Source organism: Arachis ipaensis, chromosome B10, assembly GCF_000816755.2.
Source record: "Arachis ipaensis cultivar K30076 chromosome B10, Araip1.1, whole genome shotgun sequence".
NCBI classification, from domain to species: Eukaryota; Viridiplantae; Streptophyta; class Magnoliopsida; order Fabales; family Fabaceae; genus Arachis; species Arachis ipaensis.
Genome location: NC_029794.2, coordinates 58,510,486 through 58,532,766, shown reverse-complemented (window position 1 = coordinate 58,532,766; position 22,281 = coordinate 58,510,486).

Below are 22,281 nucleotides of genomic sequence, written 5' to 3'. Positions count from 1 at the left end.
GCCCCATAGCCATGGTTCTAATTGTTGCTTGAGGATGAGCAAGCAGTTTGAGTTATTTTATGCTATAATTGTCACATATTATGAAAGAATGAATATCTCATGATTTTGAGCATAGCTTTGATGTGTTTGGTTGATTAATGATAGGTGAAGAAAGCTTGGAGAAAGGTTGAAGAAAGAAGGAATGGCTAGGAGTAAAGAGAGGACAATGGAATAAGTGAAAATGAACCAGGAAGCAAAAAGTTGGACCAAAAGTTAGTCTCAAACCTTTGCACAAACTTTTGGTTGAAAAGTTAGCCCCAACGTTAGCCCCTAACTTTTGGGCTAACGTTGGCACATGAAAGTTACTCCCTGGGCACCAAAAGTTTGTGCCAACGTTAGCCTCTAACTTTTGGGCTAACGTTGGCACATGAAAAACACAAAGGGAGAGCAAAAGTTTGCGCCAACGTTAGCCCCTAACTTTTTGGCTAACGTTGGCGCCATGAGTGTGCAAGGGGTATACTTCCAACAAGAATAACTTGAGCTACAGAGCTCCAAATGAGGTGATTCAAAAAGCAATGGAAAGTAGGAATCGAGAGCTTTCCAAGCATATATGGCACTGCATGGTGGACACTAAAATTGAGGGAGAAAACTACCTCGCAATGAGCATAAACGAACATGGTGGCAACCTGCAGTGAGGCCAACTGACCTCTGCACCTTCGACGGAGTATAACTCTAGCTGTAGAGCTCCAAATGATGTGCTCCCAACGGCATTGGAAAGTAGACATCCAGGGCTTTCCAACAATGTATAATTGTATGGGGTGGACAATAAGTTTGAGCCTCCAGATCTGGCGTTTTCGCCCACGTTGGAGGCAAACGTCGCCTCAAACGCTGCACATCAAGGCCAGCGACCTTGTCCTCTTCAAAGGAGAATAACTTGAGTTGTAGATGTCCAATTGAGGTGATTCCAATTGGGTTAGAAAGCTGACATTCAGAGCTTTCCAACCATATATAATAGTCTATAGTTTTCATGAAATTGGCAACGTTGATAAGAGGACAAAGTAGCACCCCACACATGCACACAAGGGGGCCAACGTTGGAGCAAAAGTTAGACCCCTAACTTTTGCGCCAAACGTTGGTATCAGCAAAACAAGGGTGCTGATGTGAAAAGTTGGAGCAAAAGTTAGACCCTAACTTTTACTCCAACTTTTACTCAAGCTTTCATGATTCCAACCCGGTTCAATTCGGTTCTTCTCCAACTCCAAGAGCAATCAACCAAAGCCTCTATCAACCCAATTCCATCAAGAGCAAGGGCCCATTATCATCACTCAAAGGCACAAGAGATAGTTAGAATAGAAATTTCATTTTAATTGTAATTTATTTTGAATTTCATTTTCATTTTGTAAAAATGCCTATAAATAGGCATCTGTTTCATATTTGTAAGTGGAGGCTGGCTCCATTAGGGAGCACGAGGATTCGAGAGCTCTCTTTAATTTTCTTTTCTTTGTTTTTGAGTCTTGGGTGGAGAATTGAAGGTGTTCTGTTTCATTCTCCCTCTGAGATTTCTCTCTGCTTTCTTTATTGCTTAATTGAATCGAAATTTCTGTTAATTGCTCTTCATCTACTTTCTCTGCAATTTACATTTCCTTTGCAATTGTTCTTGTTGGATCTAGGAAGTTATTGAGATCTAGACTTGGTTATCTAGTCTCTTGGGTCCTGAGATCTTAATTCCAATTTTACATTCTCTGTTTATTGCTTTTCATGTTTATTTACATTTCTGTTTTGGTTCCGAATCAATCAAATCCATCTTTTACTTCTCTGCTTGTTGCAATTTAACTTTTTCTTGTTTAATTAAGGAGGTATGGTCATGCTGTGAGCGCCCAAGCTTAACTTAGTGAAAATTCTTGCTTCCAAGCTCACTTTGCATCACGATGAAGCTCTGATCATGCCATGAACCGAGCTTTGAGTGTTGATTATCAAGCTCCCTTAATTTGGTCATGGGCCACGCTTTTAAAAGCGTGGCCTAAGCCTCTAAAGTGTGCTCCAACTTCAAAATGTGCCCCAAAACTCTTTTTTTTTAGCTTATTTTGTGTTTTTTGCTTCTTTTTCTTCTTATTTCCTACAAAATTTATCAAATCAAAAGATCAAAGAAATATAACATTTAAGCACCAAAGAATGCAATATTTAAGCATAAATCATCAATTTCTTGTATGAAAAAGCATAGAAAATCCTGACATGGTGACATGTCATCAGCAATCATCAAGCGAAAGCGATGATGAAAGTGAACCAACCAACAAGGATTCTCTCGCTGCTTCCTCCCAATCAGAAGATGCAGCCGATTCTGATCCTGGCTCTCAGCTAATACTAAGGTCCAGAATTCCTCAGGTAACACATCCATCACTATATACCTCTTATTTAGTTTAAAAATAGATCTTAAACTCATAATTATGTACCTTTTATATTAGCCCATTAATGTTGCCCAGGCGGCTTCTTTCACTGGAGCTCTCGATCAATTAATACCTCAACAACAAAATGACTCAGAGCACTCCACATCACATGATTCAATTCAATTCACAGGATCCCTGCAATCAATTCCTGCTACTCGTCCACCTCTTCTTCACACAACACAGGTGATCGATCTGACAGAAAATCCTCTGCATCATTCTCCAGAAGAGACACACAGACTTGAATCAACTTCACCAAACAATTAAGCTGCACTAATTGAAGAAAACCAAATGGTTTCAGACTCCGGTTCTGCTTCTAAAGCCGCTGACACCACCAATTCAGATTCCTCTCGATCCAAGGTTTTTGAGACCCCTCCAGAGTTACAACCTGATCCTTTACTCCAAATCCCTCCGGGACCAAGACCAGGGATATCGAATATTCCTACCACTCCAAGTAGTGCTACCTTGGATGACCTAATTTCTATTTTAAATAAAATTATCCAAGAAAAGAAAGTACCAGTCCCTGTTCCAGAAATTTCAAGGTCTGCCACGTCAAGACCTCCAATCGAATTAGAACCTGACACTCGGGAACAACTTCGATTACTCATCAAACTTTTGGATCATCCACCTACTTCATGGGTTAATGATCCAATCCTCAACAAACTCCTGGAGGACTGCTTAAATTCTTCTTTTGAATTCCCAAACAACACACCATATTCTGCTTCAATCCAAGAATTCAAACAACTTCTCAATGATAGCGTTGCATCTCAGTTTCAACTTCAGGAAACTGAAAATGAAGAAGCTACAGCCAAATCTAAAATAGAAAACTATCTTACAACTGCTCAACCAATCCAATCCTCTCGTGATGAATTTGATGTAAGAATCTCTCATGCTATTTCCATTCAGGCTTTTCATGATCAAGAAGAAGCAAGACTCGAAGCAGAATTGGCTCAACTTCAAAAACAACTCACCACCATACGCCAAGATAGAGCCACCCTAGCCAAACCTCTGGCTGCAGCCCAACAAGAGCAACATCTCCTTATCCAGAAACTTGTCTTAATCGACCGAGTGGGGAGAATATGAAAAATAACTCGAGAAAATTCAAGCTGATAAGTTCAAGCAGATTGAAATGCTTATGATTCTGGAAAACAAAAAGACAAAGCTGTGCTCTGATTTGGCGAAACTATTGGCATCTTGAACTTTTTTTTATTTTACTTTTGTAATGATTTCCTCCTTTTTTGAACTTATGCCTGTCGAATTTCTATATTTTCCAGCAATAAAAATATTTCAGATATTTCCCATTAATCGAATTAACCACTTTCCCTAACTCGATATCTTTAATCTGATAAGCATTTCCAGAAAATACCTCTATCACTTGAAAGGGACCTTCCCAGTTATGGGACCATTTACCAAGAAATTTTGATTTCTTTTCCATCGGTAAAATAACTTTCAAAACTAACTCACCTACCTTGAAAGATTTCTCCTTAATTCGATGATTATAACTTCGAGCAATACTTTCTTTTTGTCGAATTACATTATCCAGTGCCAGGATTCGCTCTGAATCTAGCTCATTTAATTCATCGAACATTGCATTCCAATAGTCATTGACTGGCAACTCACTCTGCTTCGATACTCTTAGGGTATTCAAATTAATTTCCAATGGTAATACCGCATCATGACCATACACGAACTTATAAGGTGAGGTTCCTGTTGAACCTCTTGGTGAATTCCTATGCCCACAATACTTGACTTAAAGTCTCATGCCATGTTCGAGGTTTATTCCCGATATGCTTTTTAATCAAACCAATCAATATCTTATTTGCTGCCTCCACTTGCCCATTAGCCTTTGCATAATAAGGAGTTGAAGTAACCATACTAATGTTTCTTGAAGCCGCAAAATTTTTAATTCGTTGGCTAGTAAACATAGTTCCTTGATCAGTACTTAACGTCTGAGGAATTCCAAATCGATGAATAATATTTTCCTCGACAAAATAAATTATCTCTGTTTGACCAACTTCTACTAAAGGAACTGCTTCAACCCATTTCGTGAAATAATCAATAGCCACTAAAATAAATTTGTGCTGTTTTGATGAAGGGGGGTGAATCAATCCAATTAGATCTAAAGCCCAACCTCTAAATAGCCATGGCTTTATTATCGAATGCAATTCAGCCGTAGGAATCTGTTGTATCGAACCATATTTCTGACATTCTTTACATGCCTTTGCATAATCAATACAATCTTTTATCATAGATGGACAAAATACATGATTGCGATATAACACCCATCTCATTTTCTTTCCTGCCTGATGAGCACCACATATTCCATTATGAATTTCACCCAAAGCAATGTTTTGATCTTCTCGACTCAAACATCTCAACAAACTTCCATCGATCCCTTGTATAACTCATCAGCCAATAAAACAAAGTTCATTGCTTGAAACTTTAATTTTCTATCAACTGCAATATTGGGATCTTTCAAATACCAAGCAATAGGTTTTCTCCAATTAGAATCCTCCCATTCATCCATGCATAACACCTCTCTCTCATTTGATGGTATTAAAATTTGATGGATACTAGATAATTTCTTAATAGTTTCCGGAGCAATCCAATACTTCAAAGCGATTTTGGCTAACTCATTAGAAATCTCATTATGAATTTGAGGGATATGCACCAAAGAAACTTTTCGAAAAGACGTCAATAACTCCCAAGCAATTACTAAATATTTTTGTAACGTCTCATTATTACACTTAAACTCCTTCGACAACTGCTTTAAAACTAATTGTGAATCCCCCCAGAATTTGAACTTCTAAAGCTCCTTTGTCGATTAAAATTTCTAGACCCAAAATCAAAGCCTCATATTCGGCTACATTATTGGAACAAGGATACTTTAATTCGAACAAGAATTCTGATGGAATACCCTCTGGTGAGATAATGAGGATTCCAACCCCCGCGCCATCTTTATGTTTGGATCCATCGAAATATAATTTCCAATAATTAACTATTACATCGACTATATTTGCCCCCTAGTCATTCAGATCTTTCGAATTGTCTACAAGGAAATCTGAAATGACCTGTCCTTTCACAGCCTTAGCCGGGATATATTGTAAATCAAATTCTGTTAATGCCAGCATCCATTTTCCCAAACGTCCTCTTAACATAGGAAAACTTAGCATATATTTAATAAGATCGGTTTGTGCTATTACTTTCACCGATTTAGCCACCATGTAACATTTTAACTTCATACAAGCATGATATAGTGACAAGCATAATTTTTCAATCGGGGAATACCTTATCTCAATATCAGTTAGAACTCGACTAAGGTAATAAACCATCTGTTCATGCCCATTTTCATCATCTAGGGCTAATGATGAGCGGATAATTTATACCCTTTTTGGCATTATTTTTACATAGTTTTTAATATATTTTGGTTACTTTTTATTATATTTTTATTAGTTTTTATTCAAAAATCACATTTCTCGACTTTACTATGAGTTTGTGTTTTTCTGTGATATCAGGTATTTTCTGACTGAAATTGAGGGACCTGAGCGAAAATCTGATTCAGAGGCTGAAAAAGGACTGCAGAAGCTGTTGGATTCTGACCCTCCTGCACTCGAAGTGGCTTTTCTGCAGCTACAGAAGCCCAATTGGCGTGCTCTCAATTGCGTTGGAAAGTAGACATCCTGGGCGTTCCAGCAATATGTAATAGTTCATACTTTGCGCGAGATTTGATGGCCCAAACTGGCGTCCAAAGCCAGCCTAAAACATCTTGGCGTAAAACGCCCAAACTGGCACCAGAATTGGAGTTAAACGCCCAAACTGGCACCAAAGCTGGTGTTTAACTCCAGGAACAACCTATGCACGTGTAAAGCTCAATGCTCAACCCAAGCACACACCAAGTGGGCCCCGGAAGTGGATTTCTGCACTATCTGCACTTAGTTACTGACATGGCGGAAATTAGCGAGTTAAGAAATTATTATAAGAGATGCGTTGCAAGTATAGTTCTCAACCAAACAAAATTTTGCTTATCAATTTAGAAGGGTTGTCACAAAATTAGAATTAAAATACTGTGAGTATGAATCCCAGGTCGTCTCTCAACGAGTTGCAGAAAGATGTGCTATTTTATTAATCAGATGTTTTCCAAAAGGGTTTGAGTTTGATAGACAGGAAATTAAATCAGAGAATTTATGTAATTTAAATAAAAACCTTGACCGGGAGTAGATTAGTTGAAAGCCCTATCCTTGATGGAGTTCTCTCAAGATCAATTGATAATTGAAGGTTGTCTGCTCAGTTATCATTTACCGGATAAAGGATAGTCAAGCAAGTTGAAAGTCAGTTTCTATTCACAAGTTCTAATCCTCTCCCTTGGGAAGGATTAGTGTCAATGATTAGATGGCGACCCAACGCTAATCCCAATTATAATTTTACTCTTGAGCATCCAACTCAAGGTCCTCCTTTCAATCAACTCCCAATCAAGTTATGAAAGTACTCACTCATTATGATTGTGAAATTCATGAAATAAGAAGGGAAAATAAAGAAAGACATGATAAATAATAATCAAAAGGATCAATAAAAATAAAAATAGTTCTTGTATTAATAAATTCTAAAAATAATCCAATAGTAACTCTGAATAAAATAAGGATATGAAAGAGTAAGTGACAAGTAAGAAAACAAACTAGAATGATGAAGTCTTGACGGAGGTAATAACTCTTCTCAATATCCCAATCCAAAAAGCAATAAAATCAAAATCCTAAGAACTATGAATGTGTAGAGAGAAAACCTAGAGGAGGAGTAAAATTAGATCTAAAAAACTAAAATTATGCCGAATGAATGTTGTTTTTGGTCTCTGCATGTTCCCTGGCTCTAATCTGCTTTTCTGGGCCAAAAACTGGGTCAAAACAGGGCCCAAAATCACCCCCAGCGAATTCTGCAGATTCTGCAGATCGCGCACGTCACGCGGTCGCGTCATCCACGCGTTTGCGACATCCAGCGTGTTGCCTTGCCACGCGTGCGCGTCGTCCACGCCTTCGCGTCACTTGTGTAGTTTCCAATCTATGCATTCGTGTCAGGCACGCGAGCGCGTCACTGCGATTTCCTCTATTTCGCGCGGTCGCGTGAGCCATGCGTCCGCGTCACTTCTCGCTGGTCATCTCCTCAATTTCTTGTGTTCCTTCCATTTTTGCAAGCTTCCTTTCCAATCTCCAAGTCATTCATGCCCTATAAAGCCTGAAACACTTAACACACAGATCACGGCATCGAATGGAATAAAGGAGAATTAAAATACATAATTAAAATTCTCTAGGAAGCAAGTTTTCAATCATGGAGTAATTTTGGGAAGGAATTGTAAATACATGCTAATTTAATGAATAAGTGGGTAAATATTTGATAAAACCACACAATTAAACACAATATAAACCGTAAAATAATGGGTTATCAACCTCCCCACACTTAGATATTAGCATGTCCTCATGCTTAGTTGAAGGAGATAAAATAAATGAGTAGGAACGTGTAAAACTCATGCAATGTAATACAACCTATATATGTGAATGCAACTATATGATTCTTGTCCACTTGGTCAAAAGTAAATAAGCTCTTCAAGACAATCACAAAGCAAATTCCACTAATTCAATTCTTATACAGTAAGAACAGATAAAAATGCAAGAAGGTAGCTCATGAAAGCAGGGAACATAGAATTTAAGCATTGAACCCTCACTAATGATGTATGTACACTCTTAATCTCTCTAGTGTATAGGGTAATCACTCTATCCTTCTCTAATCATGTTTTCTAATGTTTGTTCTTCACCTAACCAATCAACAATATTTAATGTACCAATGCAAACATCATGAGATCTTTTCAGGGTTGTAATGGGGCCAAGGTAAGGGTAAGGGTACATATATGGCTAAGTAAGCTTATAAATTGAATCTTTAATTAACCCAAGCTTTCACCTAACACACATATATACATTCTATACAATTTAAATTTCATACCTAGCTACCCAAAATTTTCCTTTCAGATTCCTTACTCATGTATCAACTTTTCTTTTAATTTTATCATATATGCATTGATCCTTGAAATTTAACTTAGCATTGAGGTAATTTTGTCCCTTTATTTAATTATTGAATATTTTTGGATTTTTCTCTTTTTTTTGAACACAGAAATAAACATAGTTTATCAATGCACATAGAATTTTAATTTTTCTTTTATAGTTTCACATGAGTAGGTACCCAAATTCTCATTATATTATCATGACACATTCCCTTATTATCTTTTGTTCCCACGATCTTCCCATACTCAATTAACACACAATTCTACCTCAAGCTAACCAAAGATTCAATTGGGATATATAATTGTTTTTCCGCTTAAGGCTAGTGATGTGGTAAAATAAAGAACAATTGGGATTTAAAGGCTCAAAGTGGCTAACAAAGGTAACTTAAGGGGTAGGCTTAATTTGGATAAGTGAGATAAACAAATAATGGCCTCAATCATATGCAAGCATATAAATATATTAAACATTGGATATATAGGATGAAACAAAATATAGATTACAATCATAGAGAAGTGAACACACAAGAAAAAAATATTTATGGTTAAATAATGTAACCATGTATTTAGGTTCAAAGCCTCACAGGTTGTGTGTTCTTTAGCTCAAAAACCATGTTCCAAATACAACTTCAAGCAAATTTAACATAAAATTTTTTATTAAAATTAGTGAAATTTTGTTCTAAAAATAGGGTCTTAGAAGAAACTTATTATCTTTTCAATCAAGTAGAACATGCATGCAACTAACCTATTACTATACAATTTATCCTATTCTACAAAAGAAAAAAAAAACTAACTAAATATCCTATTTTATTGGTGTTAGGGAAGAGAAATTACCTCCAAAAGTTAGGTACTGACCGACCTCCCCACACTTAAGGTTTTGCACCGTCCTCGGTGCCATCTGTCAGGAGCAAAGGTGGGCTGGTAGCAGTATCTCCACAGTCGGGACCGTTATGGCTCCCTGTGCTGGTAAAGGAGGTGGAGTCCGGGGTGTCTGGATCTTTGTACTTTCCCATAAATAGCTCCTTGAGGTATGTGAATCGGTGCTTGTTACAGCGCTCTCTTAGCTTTGCTTTGTGTTCCTACCGATCCAACCTCTCAAGTATCTGATGGAGTAGTTACTTTGTTGTAGGTGCTTGTGGTGTTGAAGGAGGAATGTCTTCAGCTGGTTCAGTGGGCTGGCTTGTAGTGGCTGCTGGAGGTCTGATATATTTCCATAGGGACAGACTGATCATCCCGTGGGAGTATGGCTTTGGTGTCTCCAGCTTTGTAGGAGACTCTGGCTGCTGAGACGAGATCTGAAACCAAGGCGGGAAAAGGTAAGTTGCCCGCAATTTGTACGTGTCCCATGGCATTCCGGATGTGTCTTAGTAGGTTCAGAGGCTGGTCTGTAAGGATGCACCATATTAGAATGGCCATGTCTGCAGTGAAGGAGGACTTGTGGGTGCTCGGAAAGACGTAATGGGACATAATCTGTGCCCATACGCGAGCCTCCAAAGTAAGTGCGGAAGCCGAAATTCCCTTAGGGCGGGAACAATGGTATCCGTAGATCCATCTACTGCCAGGTTGTGCGATAACTCTGAGAACAGCGTCCCAGTCAAATTGGTACATCTGGCACTTGAGTGAGGCTTCTTGAAATGCGTCCAGTCCTTCAGGAGTAGGGGGAAGATCTAGAGCCCGTTGAATGGCCTCTTCTGTAATGGGGACTTGCTTCTATCAGACATAGACAGATTGCAGGGTTGGCAGGTGGAAATTAGAGTAGAACTCGACCACCCAGGAAAGATTGACCTGCTGTGGCTGTCTCTATAGGAAACCCCATTGTCTTCTTTCAATTTGCGGCTCAACAAATTCAGCAATACGGGTCGGCAGGATAAAAAGGTATTTGTTGTTGTAACTCCTTTCTGCCAGTGTGGGGAACATCTGCTCACAGTAGCGATTGGTAAATCGTGCATTGTCCTTTGTTGGGAAGGCTTTCTCTTTTTCATCAACCTTTACAATCCTCTTAATCCTTTTTGTTGAGGGCTTAACTACAGTTGAAGATGGCTCTGCCACTAATGCTCTTTTTGTTCCTCTTCTTACTGGTGGTTTGGGAGTAGCTTTCTCCTTGCCTCTCTTGGTGGTCATCCTAAAAGAAAGAAAAGGGAAAGTATTTTAAAATGTCAAGGTTTGGAGCAAGGAAGAAGGCGGGAAAGGAGGTAATCAATGCACATTAAAGATGAATGATGTTAACACATGGTCATGACTACATGTGAGAAATCAACCATGTAAATATAGTAAGTTCATATGATGACAATTAAATGCAAGGTGTTTATTGGCATGCAGGCAAAGGCATGAGTAGCATAGATCAAGCATTCAATGTCCAAGTTAGATTACCAAGCCTTTCAAACTAATAACCTGTTTGTAATGACAATTATATTTAAATAATAAAATAAAAGAAGGGTTTTTGTGAAAAGCAAGCAATTAGAGTAGTAGATGAAAAGAAATCCCAAAAAGGTGTACAATGCCATATGGGCGTTTTCACAAACACATAGCATGCATGGTGAATAAGCTATTGAAAGTATTAAATTGAACATGCAAGCAACCCTTAAAAATTAATATATAATTGCCAAACAAGTCCTTAACAATCCACAAGAAAATCATAAGCAGTAACAATGACCCTAATAAATTTCTAACACCAATTAAAAGAAAAAGAAAGAAAAAGAAAACATGGATAATGAAAGGGAAAAGAAAAAGAAAAGAAGAAGAAAACATAAATTAAGAAGAAGATTAGAAAAGTAAGGAGGGAAGAAGAAAAGAAAAACCTTGATAATGGTGGTAAGAGAGAGAGAAAGTAAAAAGTGAGAAAGAGGGAAAAAGAAGAAAGGGGAAGAAAATAAGGAGGGAAAAGAAAAAGTAGGATTGGGGGAAGAGAAAGATAAGATATGTTGGTAGATTAGGATAAGCTGTGCGGCGCAAGCGACGCGGACATGTGGGGTACGCGTTCGTACGGATGGCGCTTATATGAATCGACGCGGTCGCGTCGGTCACGCGGACGCGTGACTCGTTTGTGCCACTGGCACGAGGGCAGCCTCGCGCTCGCACAACTCTCTGTTCAAAACTCATTATCGCCAACTTCCAGGGTGACGCGGTCGCGTGGTGGACGCGATCGCGTGGGTGGCCAATATTGGAATATGACGTGGATGCGTGGGGTACGCGTTCGCGTGGTAGGGCTTGTGCGTCTAGCGCCAGTCCAGCCCCATTCCAGCACAACTTTCGGCCATGCACCTTTTTTACGTCGATTTTCAGGTCACGCGTCCGCGTGGGTGACGCGGACGCGTGGGAGGCATTTTTCCAATTTGACGCGGGCGCGTCAGTGATGCGGTCGCATAGGGCAATTTGTGCCAAAGGCACGCCTCCAGCCACGCTCCCGTGTGACTTTCTATTCGATTTATTTTTCTTTCTTACTCACCTGCGACTCGGACGTGTCGGCGACGCTGTCGCGTCACGAGCCCCCCCTTTTTTTAATATGCAAATGTGCAAATGAAGATGCAAATTGAATGTGCGAATAATGAAAAGAGTTATTGAAAAAGAAAATTAAGAAGAAAGAAAGGAACGATCATACCATGGTGGGTTGTCTCCCACCTAGCACTTTGCTTTAACGTCCTTAAGTTGGACGCTCCACTAGCTCAGTCTTCTGCTGTGGGTGGATCCTCCAAGAGGAAGATCTCTAGCTCCTTGGGTTTCGTCGCCTTCTCACCATGATATAGCTTTAGGCGATGTCCATTAACTTTGATGAATTCAGAGCTTGAAGGATGACTCAGATGGAAGACTCCGTATGGCTCAGCCTTCTCTACTCTATATAGACCTTCCCATCTTGATCTTAACTTGCCTGGCATGAGCCTCAGTCTAGAGTTGTAAAGGAGGACAAAGTCCCCAGGTTGGAACTCTCTCCTCTTGATGTGCTTATCATGCACAACCTTCATCTTTTCCTTGCACAGCCTTGAGTTCTCATAAGCTTCTAGGCGAAGGCTTTCTAATTCTTGCAGTTGCAACTTGCTTTCAGCTCTGGCTTTCTCAAATCCCATATTGCACTCCTTTACTGCCCAAAAGGCTTTGTGCTCTACCTCAACTGGGAGGTGCCGGGATTTTTCATAAATTAAGCGGAAGGGACTCATCCCAATGGGTGTCTTGTATGCTGTTCTGTATGCCCAGAGTGCATCTTGTAGCCTGGTGCTCCAGTCTTTTCTATGAGGTTTGACTATCTTCTGTAATATACTCTTTATCTCTCTGTTAGATACCTCAGCTTGCCCATTAGTCTGGGGATGGTAGGCTGTTGCCACTTTATGAATTATCCCATGCTTCTTCAGTAATCCGGTTAGTTTCCTGTTATAGAAATGGGTGCCTTGATCGCTCACGATTGCTCGTGGTAATCCAAAGTGACAAATAATATGGGTTCTAACAAAGGAAACAACAGTGTTAGCATCATCAGTGCGGGTAGGAATAGCTTCCACCCATTTAGAAACGTAATCTACAGCTAACAATATATAAAAATGACCATTAGAATTTTGAAATGGACCCATGAAGTCAATGCCCCAAACATAAAAAATTTCACAGAAAAGTATAGTCTGTTGAGGCATTTTATCCCTCTTGGATATATTACCAAACCTTTGGCATGGGGAACAAGATTTACAAAATTCAACAGCATCTTTAAAAAGAGTAGGCCACTAGAATCTACAGTCTAGAATCTTTCTAGCTGTTCTTTGAGGGCCAAAATGTCCTCCACTCTCAGATGAGTGGCAGGCCTCTAAAATGGACTGGAATTCTGATTGAGGCACACACCGTCTAATTACCTGGTCAGCGCCACATCTCCATAAATATGGGTCATCCCATATATAATATTTGGAATCGCTTTTCAGCTTGTCTCTTTGATGCTTAGTAAAGTTTGGAGGAAAGGTGCGGCTAACTAGATAATTAGCTACAGGCGCATACTAAGGGACTACTTCAGATACTGCTTGTAAGTTATCAAATGGGAAATTATCATTTATAGGAGTGGCGGTATCCTTAATATGCTCAAGGTGACTCAAGTGGTTTGCCACTAGATTTTGGTTACCAATCCTATCCTTAATTTCTAAATCAAATTCTTGTAGTAGCAGTATCCAATGTATAAGCCTTAGTTTGGACTCTTTTTTGGCTAATAAATACTTTAAAGCTGCGTGGTCTGAGTACACTACTACTTTAGTACCAAGTAAATAGGCTCAGAATTTATCCAGAGCAAAAACAATAGCAAGAAGCTCTTTCTCAGTAGTGGTGTAATTAGACTTAGCAGTGTCTAAAGTCTTAGACGCATAAGCAATTACAAAAGGATCCTTACCTTCACGCTGAGCCAGCACTTCTCCTACTGCATGGTTGGAAGCATCGCACATGATTTCAAACGGCTAGCTCCAGTCTGGTCCTCGCACAATTGGAGCTTGAGTCAGGGCGGTCTTCAGCTTATCAAACGCTTGTTTGCAATCCTCACTGAACTCGAACTCAATATCTTTTTGCAGTAGTCTGGATAAGGGCAGTGCTACCTTACTAAAGTCCTTAATGAATCTCCGGTAAAAATCTGCATGGCCAAGGAACGAACGGACTTCCCTCACAGAGGAGGGATAAGGTAAACTAGAAATAACATCCACAGAAATGCCAGTATTAGACACAACATGTCCTACTACAATCCCTTGTTTTACCATAAAGAGACATTTTTCAAAATTCAATACAAGGTTTGTACTGACACATCTATCTAATACTCTAGATAAACTATCCAAGCAAAGGCTAAAAGAATCACCATAAACGCTAAAAAATGACGTGGCGGAAATTGGCGAGTTAAGAAATTATTATAAGAGATGCGTTGCAAGTATAGTTCTTAACCAACCAAAATTTCGCTTATCAATTTAGAAGGGTTGTCACAAAATTAGAATTAAAATACTGGGAGTATGAATCCCAGGTCGTCTCCTAACGAGTTGCAGAAAGATGTGCTATTTTATTAATCAAATGTTTTCCAAAAGGGTTTGAGTTTGATAAACAGGAAATTAAATCAGAGAATTTATGTAATTTAAATAAAAACCTTGACCGGGAGTAGATTAGTTGGAAGCCCTATCCTTGATGGAGTTCTCTCAAGATCAATTGATAATTGAAGGTTGTCTACTCAGTTATCCTTTACCGAATAAAGGAAAGTCAAGCAAGTTGGAAGTCAGTTTCTATTCACAAGTTCTAATCCTCTCCCTTGGGAAGGATTGGTGTCAGTGATTAGATGGCGACCCAACGCTAATCCCAATTATAATTTTACTCTTGAGCATCCAACTCAAGGTCCTCCTTTCAATCAACTCCCAATCAAGTTATGGAACTACTCGCTCATTATGATTGTGAAATTCATGAAATAAGAAGGGAAAATAAAGAAAGACATGATAAATAATAATTAAAAGGATCAATAAAAATAAAAATAGTTCTTGTATTAATAAATTCTAAAAATAATCCAATAGTAACTCTGAATAAAATAAGGATATGAAAGAGTAAGTGACAAGTAAGGAAACAAACTAGAATGATGAAGTCTTGACGGAGGTAATAACTCTTCTCAATATCCCAATCCAAAAAGCAATAAAATCAAAATCGTAAGAACTATGAATGTGTAGCGAGAAAACCTAGAGGAGGAGTAAAATCAGATCTAAAAAACTAAAATTATGCCGAATGAATGTTGTTTTTGGTCTCTATATGTTCCCTGGCTCTAATCTACTTTTCTGGGCCGAAAACTGGGGTCAAAACAGGGCCCAAAATCGCCCCCAGTGAATTCTGCAGATTCTGCAGATCGTGCACGTCACGCGATCGCGTCATCCACGCGTTCGTGTCATCCAGCGTCTTGCCTTGCCACGCGTGCGCGTCGTCCACGCCTTCGCATCACTTGTGCAGTTTCCAATCCATGCGTTCGCGTCAGGCACGCGAGTGCGTCACTGCGATTTCCTCTATTTCGTGCGGTCGCGTGAGCCATGTGTCCGCGTCACTTCTCACTGGTCATCAACTCAATTTCTTGTGTTCCTTCCATTTTTGCAAGCTTCCTTTCCAATCTCCAAGTCATTCATGCCCTATAAAGCCTGAAACACTTAACACACAGATCACGGCATCGAATGGAATAAAGGAGAATTAAAATACATAATTAAAAGTCTCTAGGAAGCAAGTTTTCAATCATGGAGTAATTTTGGAAAGGAATTGTAAATACATGCTAATTTAATGAATAAGTGGGTAAAGATTTGATAAAACCACATAATTAAACACAATATAAACCGTAAAATAATGGTTTATCAGTTACTCATTTTCTGTAAACCTAGGTTACTAGTTTAGTATAAAAACTACTTTTAGAGATTTATTTTATATCTTTGGAATCTATGCTATCATAGACCATTGTTCACGTTTGGAGGCTGGCCTCACGGCCATGCCTAGACCTTTTTCACTTATGTATTTTGTACGGTGGAGTTTCTACACCCCATAGATTAAGGTGTAGAGCTCTGCTGTTCTTCATGAATTAATGCAATTACTACTATTTTCTATTCAATTCACGCCTACTTCTTCTCCAAGATATACTCTCGTACTTAATTCAGTTAAGTCAGAATGAAGGGGTGACCCGTGACAATAACCCAATCTTCATTACTCGCTTAGCCAAGATCGCGTGCCTGACAACCACAAAGCGGTCTACATGATGTTCAACGTAGTCATTGGATGACAGCCGGAGTATATTCTCTTGGATATCTAATACACGGACCGAGTCCATGAGATTAGTATCTTCGTGGTATAGGCTAGAATTATTGGCAGCATTCCTGGGATCCGGAAAGTCTAAACCTTGTCTGTGGTATTCCAAGTAGGATCTGGGAAGGGATGACTGTGACGAACTTCAAACCTGCGAATGTTGGGCGCAAGTGACAGTGTGCAAAAGGATCAATGGATTCTATTCCGATGCTAGCGGGAACCGTCAGATGATTAGCCATGTGGTAGCTGGTGCACGAAATTGTGATCATCAACAATGGAACCAAAGGACTTGGAGCTCTCAAATGTGAATCACTTTTTGTCACAATTCCGCACAACTAACCAGCAAGTGCACTGGGTCGTCCAAGTAATAAACCTTACGTGAGTAAGGGTCGATCCCACGGAGATTGTCGGCTTGAAGCAAGCTATGGTCATCTTGTAAATCTCAGTCAGGCGAATTCAAATGGTTATGGAGTTTTAAGGTGATGAAAATAAACATAAAATAAAGATAGAGATACTTATGTAATTCATTGGTAGATTTCAGATAAGCGTATGAAGATGCTTTGTTCCTCTTGAACCTCTGCTTTCCTATTGCCTTCTTCCAATCACTCATACTCCTTTCCATGGCAAGCTTTATGTTGGGCATCACCGTTGTCAATGGCTACATCCCGTCCTCTCAGTGAAAATGGTCCTGATGCTCTGTCACAACGTCGGCTAATCAGCTGTCGGTTCTCGATCATGTCGGAATAGGATCCATTGATCCTTTTGCGTCTGTCACACGCCCCACAATCGCGAGTTTGAATCTCGTCACAGTCATACCTTCCCAGATCCTACTCAGAATACCACAGACAAGGTTTAGACGTTCTGGATCTCAGGAATGGCTGCCATTAATTCTAGCCTATACCACGAAGGTTCCAATCTTAGATTAGAAACCTAAGAGATACGCATTCAAGCCATTGCTAGTAGAACAGAGGTGGTTGTCAGGCACATGTTCATAGGTGAGAATGATGATGAGTGTCACGGATCATCACATTCATCAAGTTGAAGAACGAATGAATATCTTGGAGAAGAAATAGACTTGAGTTGAACAGAAAAACAATAGTACTTGTATTAATTCATGAAGAACAGCAGAGCTCCACACCTTAATCTATGGTGTGTAGAAACTCCACCGTTGAGAATACTGATGAACGAGTTTTACTTGATGGTCTAGAATTTCTTCATATAGAAGGAATAACTTCGTTGTAAGCATAGTTCCAAACCAACAAACAATTCTCACATCAAAAATTTGGTTTTGTCACAATTAACAAACCCCAAATGAAAATTAACCGGAGTATTTGGACTCCGGGTCGTCTCACGAAGAGTTGCAATGAAGTGTTTAATTATTGGCTATGAAAATGCAAAGGGGGGGTTGATTTGATATTTGACAAGAAAATATAAATGACAAGAAAGTAAAACAACAAGAACTAATAAAAGAAATAGTAAGAACTCTTGGCTATACATAGGTAATTGAGATCACCATCCTTGTCTACATACCAAATATTGATAATTATGAGAGGCCAACCCATTAAGTCTACTTCTAAAACCTTAAGTACGTAATATCTACTCCTAGGCTTGAAGTACGTCAAATAGGCTTGATCACATCCACCCATAAGTCCTAACCTATCTACTAATTAGCTTAGTAGTGGGTTAGCGTCAATGAGCTTCAAATTGATCACACAGGGTTCTCAAATCACCAATTCAATGAGACCCAATGACTCAAGGTCAATCAATTCTCTTAGCCTAGGCCAAGAGCAAAGAAAACTACTCAAAAACTAGAGGAAGCATTTTAACAAACACCTAGAGTGCAAGAAAAGTAAACATCACAAAATGCAAGAATTAAAAAGAAATCCAACTATACTTGGAAGGCATAAAAGCAAGGCATAGTAAATTTGTGACAAGAGTAAAAGCTAACAACAATTGAATGTAAGAAATCAAAAACAACAATCAAAGGAAACAAGATCTAAATGAATTACTTTAAATTACACTAAAAGAAATTAGGATGAGCAAAAGTAGATCCACAAACAAAGTAGAAGAGAGTAATAACAACAATGGAAGAATTATAAATGTAACAACAAGGAATTAAGAAGAAGGAGTAGAAGAAAACATGAATTAAAACTTAAATCTAAGAACTAAACCTAATCCTAATCCTAATTCTAGAGAGAAGAGAGAGCTTCTCTCTCTAGAAACTAAGCTAAAGCATAATAAAACTAAACTATGACTAAGTGTGTTGACTCTCCTTCAATCCTTGGCTAAAATAGCATCAGAAATGAGTTGGGTTGGGCCCAAAGTGCTTTAGAATTCGCTGGGGGCGAATTCACTTTAGTGGGCCATGGTAGAATCGGCGCGCGCGCGCAAAGTGCGTGTGTGCGCCCCTCAGCGTGAAGTAACATATGGCGAATTTTATATCATTTTGAAGCCCCGGATGTTAGCTTTCCAACACAACTGAAACCGCCTCATTTGGACCTCTGTAGCTCAAGTTATGGTCGTTTGAGTGCGAAGAGGTCGGGCTTGACAGCTTTCCTGTTCCTTCATTTCTTCATTTGTTCTCCCGCTTGCATACTTTTCTCCTCACTTCTTCCATCCAATACTTGCCCTATGAACCTGAAATCACATAACAAATACATCAAGGCATCGAATGGAATTAAAGTGAATTAAAATTACCAATTTTAGGGCCTAAAAAGCATGTTTTCGCATTTAGGCACAATTCAAGGGAGAATTACAAAACCATGCTATTTTTATTGAATAAATGTGAGAAAAGGTGATAATATTAACTTAAACTTCCCATCTAACCTATGACAACCTATACAATTCTAAACAAACCTAACTACCCATTCTTCACTTTTCCACACACTCATGCATTCTCTTCTTGATCACAACTCATATGCATTGACTTTTATTGAACCTTGCTTTGGGGCATTTTGTCCCCTTTTTATTGCAATTCTTTTTCTCTCTTTTTCTATATATATATATTTTTTTTTTCTTTTTGTTGTTCTTATTCATTTTTTTTTTCATAAAGTATTTATACAAGTACCAATGCATATGGTTTTACATTTGATTAATACATGAGTATGTACCCAAATCCCAAAATTTTTCAACAAAAATACAAGCACACTTTTATCTCTAACCAATGTTTCCAACTCTTCCAAAATCAAATAATGAACACTCTCACTAGCCTAAGCTAATCAAAGATCCGAATTAAGGGATAATTATTGTTTTTCACTTAGGCTTGTAATGTGCTACAATTAAGAATAAGTGGGTTAAGCATAGGCTCAAAATTGGCTAACAATGGAAGATAAAAGGTAGGCTATTTGGGTAAGTGAGCTATTTGAACAATGGCCTCAAACATATAAATGCATGTATACACAAAATAATGGACATATAGAATTAAACGAATCAAAGATTACAATCATAGGAAGAGAATAATGTACACAAGAATGAAAATAAGTGGTTATATGTGATGTAACCACACAATTAGGTTCAAATCTCACATGCTTGTGTTCTTAGCTCAAAACATGATCCACAAAGTATATAATTCAAGCAAGTTCTAAAAAAATCAATTGGGGTGCCCTATAGATAAAATTCTTGGAAAATATCATGATTTTGACTAAGCTTAATATATACATATGCAATGCAACCAAAAATCCTAAAAGACCTAAAAAAATGAAATGCAAAAGTGTTGGGATTAGAAACTTGTCACCCAAAAATGCCGAACGGTCGGATGACCTCCCCACACTTAAAAGTTTGCACCGCCCTCGGTGCACTGAAAGATGAGCGAGGGGGTATGGCGACTTTCTGAGTTGCTACCTTCAGCTGGTAGGTCAATCGGTTGCTGCGTGTTCTTCCTCCCGCTTCCATTTTTGCTTGTGGTGTATCAATCATGAAAAACCAAATAAACACCGTAAGATGAGAAAATACAAAAGCTAGGAAGCGTGAATTGTTGGAATGAGGTAAATCACTAGAATTGAGTGAGTGAATTAGTGTGACATTGATGAAAAATAGGTGTGTGGGTTCTAAAATTACGCGCGGTTTAGAATACACACGCACTAGTACAAAACGTTATGTCACAACTACACAAAAGAAAACATGCACTTCACTCATTCTAGTGTGCTTGAGATACTTTAAAAGACTCATAGGTTAAAACAACCCAACAAGTAGTGAAGAAGCATAAAAGCATTCAAGCAAAAATCAAGCAATTGTGAAATTGGATAATGCATGGACATTGATTGATGTGTAAGTAAATTTAGTGAACAAAATGGTATATGAAACTCACACAACAATCAATGACACATATTGAAGTTGTTGCAACACCTAAGTGACATAGAGGTGAAACACATGGATGCTATGGGACTTAGGAAAAAGAAGATAGAAGTGAAAATCAATCACATAGCAAGCATGGTCCACAAAGCTTAGAAAGCTCAAAAATATGTCACTAGGTAAGCCTTCGATCCGATTTCACAATTCCACAATCTCAATGCATGAAATAGGTGATGATTAATTAGAACAAGCATCCTAAAAAAATGCATTGATAATATACAATTGCCTAACAATAGATGATGAATGCATGGTGGCCAAAACATTCAATTCAAAAAGTTAAGATGCATGAAGGCAATGTAACAAGTACTTGGTGTTTGCAAATGTTCAACCTGAAGATCCAAAACCAAGTAATAAATTGTAATCTCAACAAAGGAATCCAACAATGACAATAACAACAATGATGTTAAACTAACATCCTATTAATAAGCAGCAGCAGTAAACAGTAAACAAGATTAATAATCCAACACTTATAATAAAAAACAAAAATTAAACTAGCTAACTAACTAGAAGAAATGGTATTACATGATGTTTTGTAGTGTTGGATGATGATTGGTGGGTGGAAGGAAAAGAAGAGAAGAGAGAAGAAGGAAAGAAATGGAAATAGGAGAAGAAAAGAAGGTGGGTGAAACAGGGCAATCCACGCGTGCGCGTCATGTGCGCGTAAGCGTGGATGGATGAAATAGAAGTGACGCGGACGCGTACGGCACGTCTGCGCGTCGGTGGGTTATTTCGAGAGTGGCGCGTCCGCGCAAGGTACGCGTGCGCGTGCCTTTGGACACAAAGTTGGCACACTCCAGGCACAACTCTCGGGAAAATGTATGGAGGGGTGGAAAAGTTCAATCCACGCGTACGCGTACATGGCGCGTCCGCGTGGATGGTCGAAAATGCTTGAGGCGCGCCTACGCGCCAGGTGCGCGCACGCGCGGGTTGGTGTTCTGTTTTTCAAAATTTTTCTATGTTTTTACACCAAACCAAGCATTCCAAACCTCCAAACAGCTACCAAAACATCATAAAACCTTATTTAACCTACTAGACTCCCAATTAAACTCAACTAATCAAACAAAACATGAAATTAAACTTATTTTACCAATATGTACAAAAGAGAAAAATGAAAGAGTTTACCATGGTGGGGTGTCTCCTACCTAGCACTTTTGTTTATTGTCCTTAAGTTGGACTTATGGGGAGCTCTTCATCAAGGTGGCTTGTGCTTGAATCCATCTTGGAACATCCACCAATGCTTGGACTTCCATTGTGCTTCATCATTCAAAGTTAATAACTCCAAGCTTTGATGGAGTTCTTCACAAACCATAGGCTCCCAAAGTTGATCTTCCTTGTGCGATCCGGGATCCCACACTTTGTTTTCACACCCGTCCTTGAGTTGATCATGGTGATTTCCTCCGGGTGGCAAGAGAGATGAATTCTCATAGGAGCACCAATCTATTCTCCTAGACCCATCCAATTGAGCATTAGTCCAACCCTTGCTCTTTGAAGCTTCAACCATAATGAGCCTTGATTTGTAAAGCCAACCACAAAGCATTTTTCTTTTACGCTTCATCCCATAAAGCATCCTAAGTTGACCATCCGTTTCAAGCAAGCCATATTCGAGTGGGATAATAAAGATAATAGAAATGAGTTTCATCTACTCAAATGAAGGTGTAGATGGCAACCTAGGCAAAGGTGATTCCAAGGGTCTTGACAAGGCGTATTCAATTCCCATCCTCC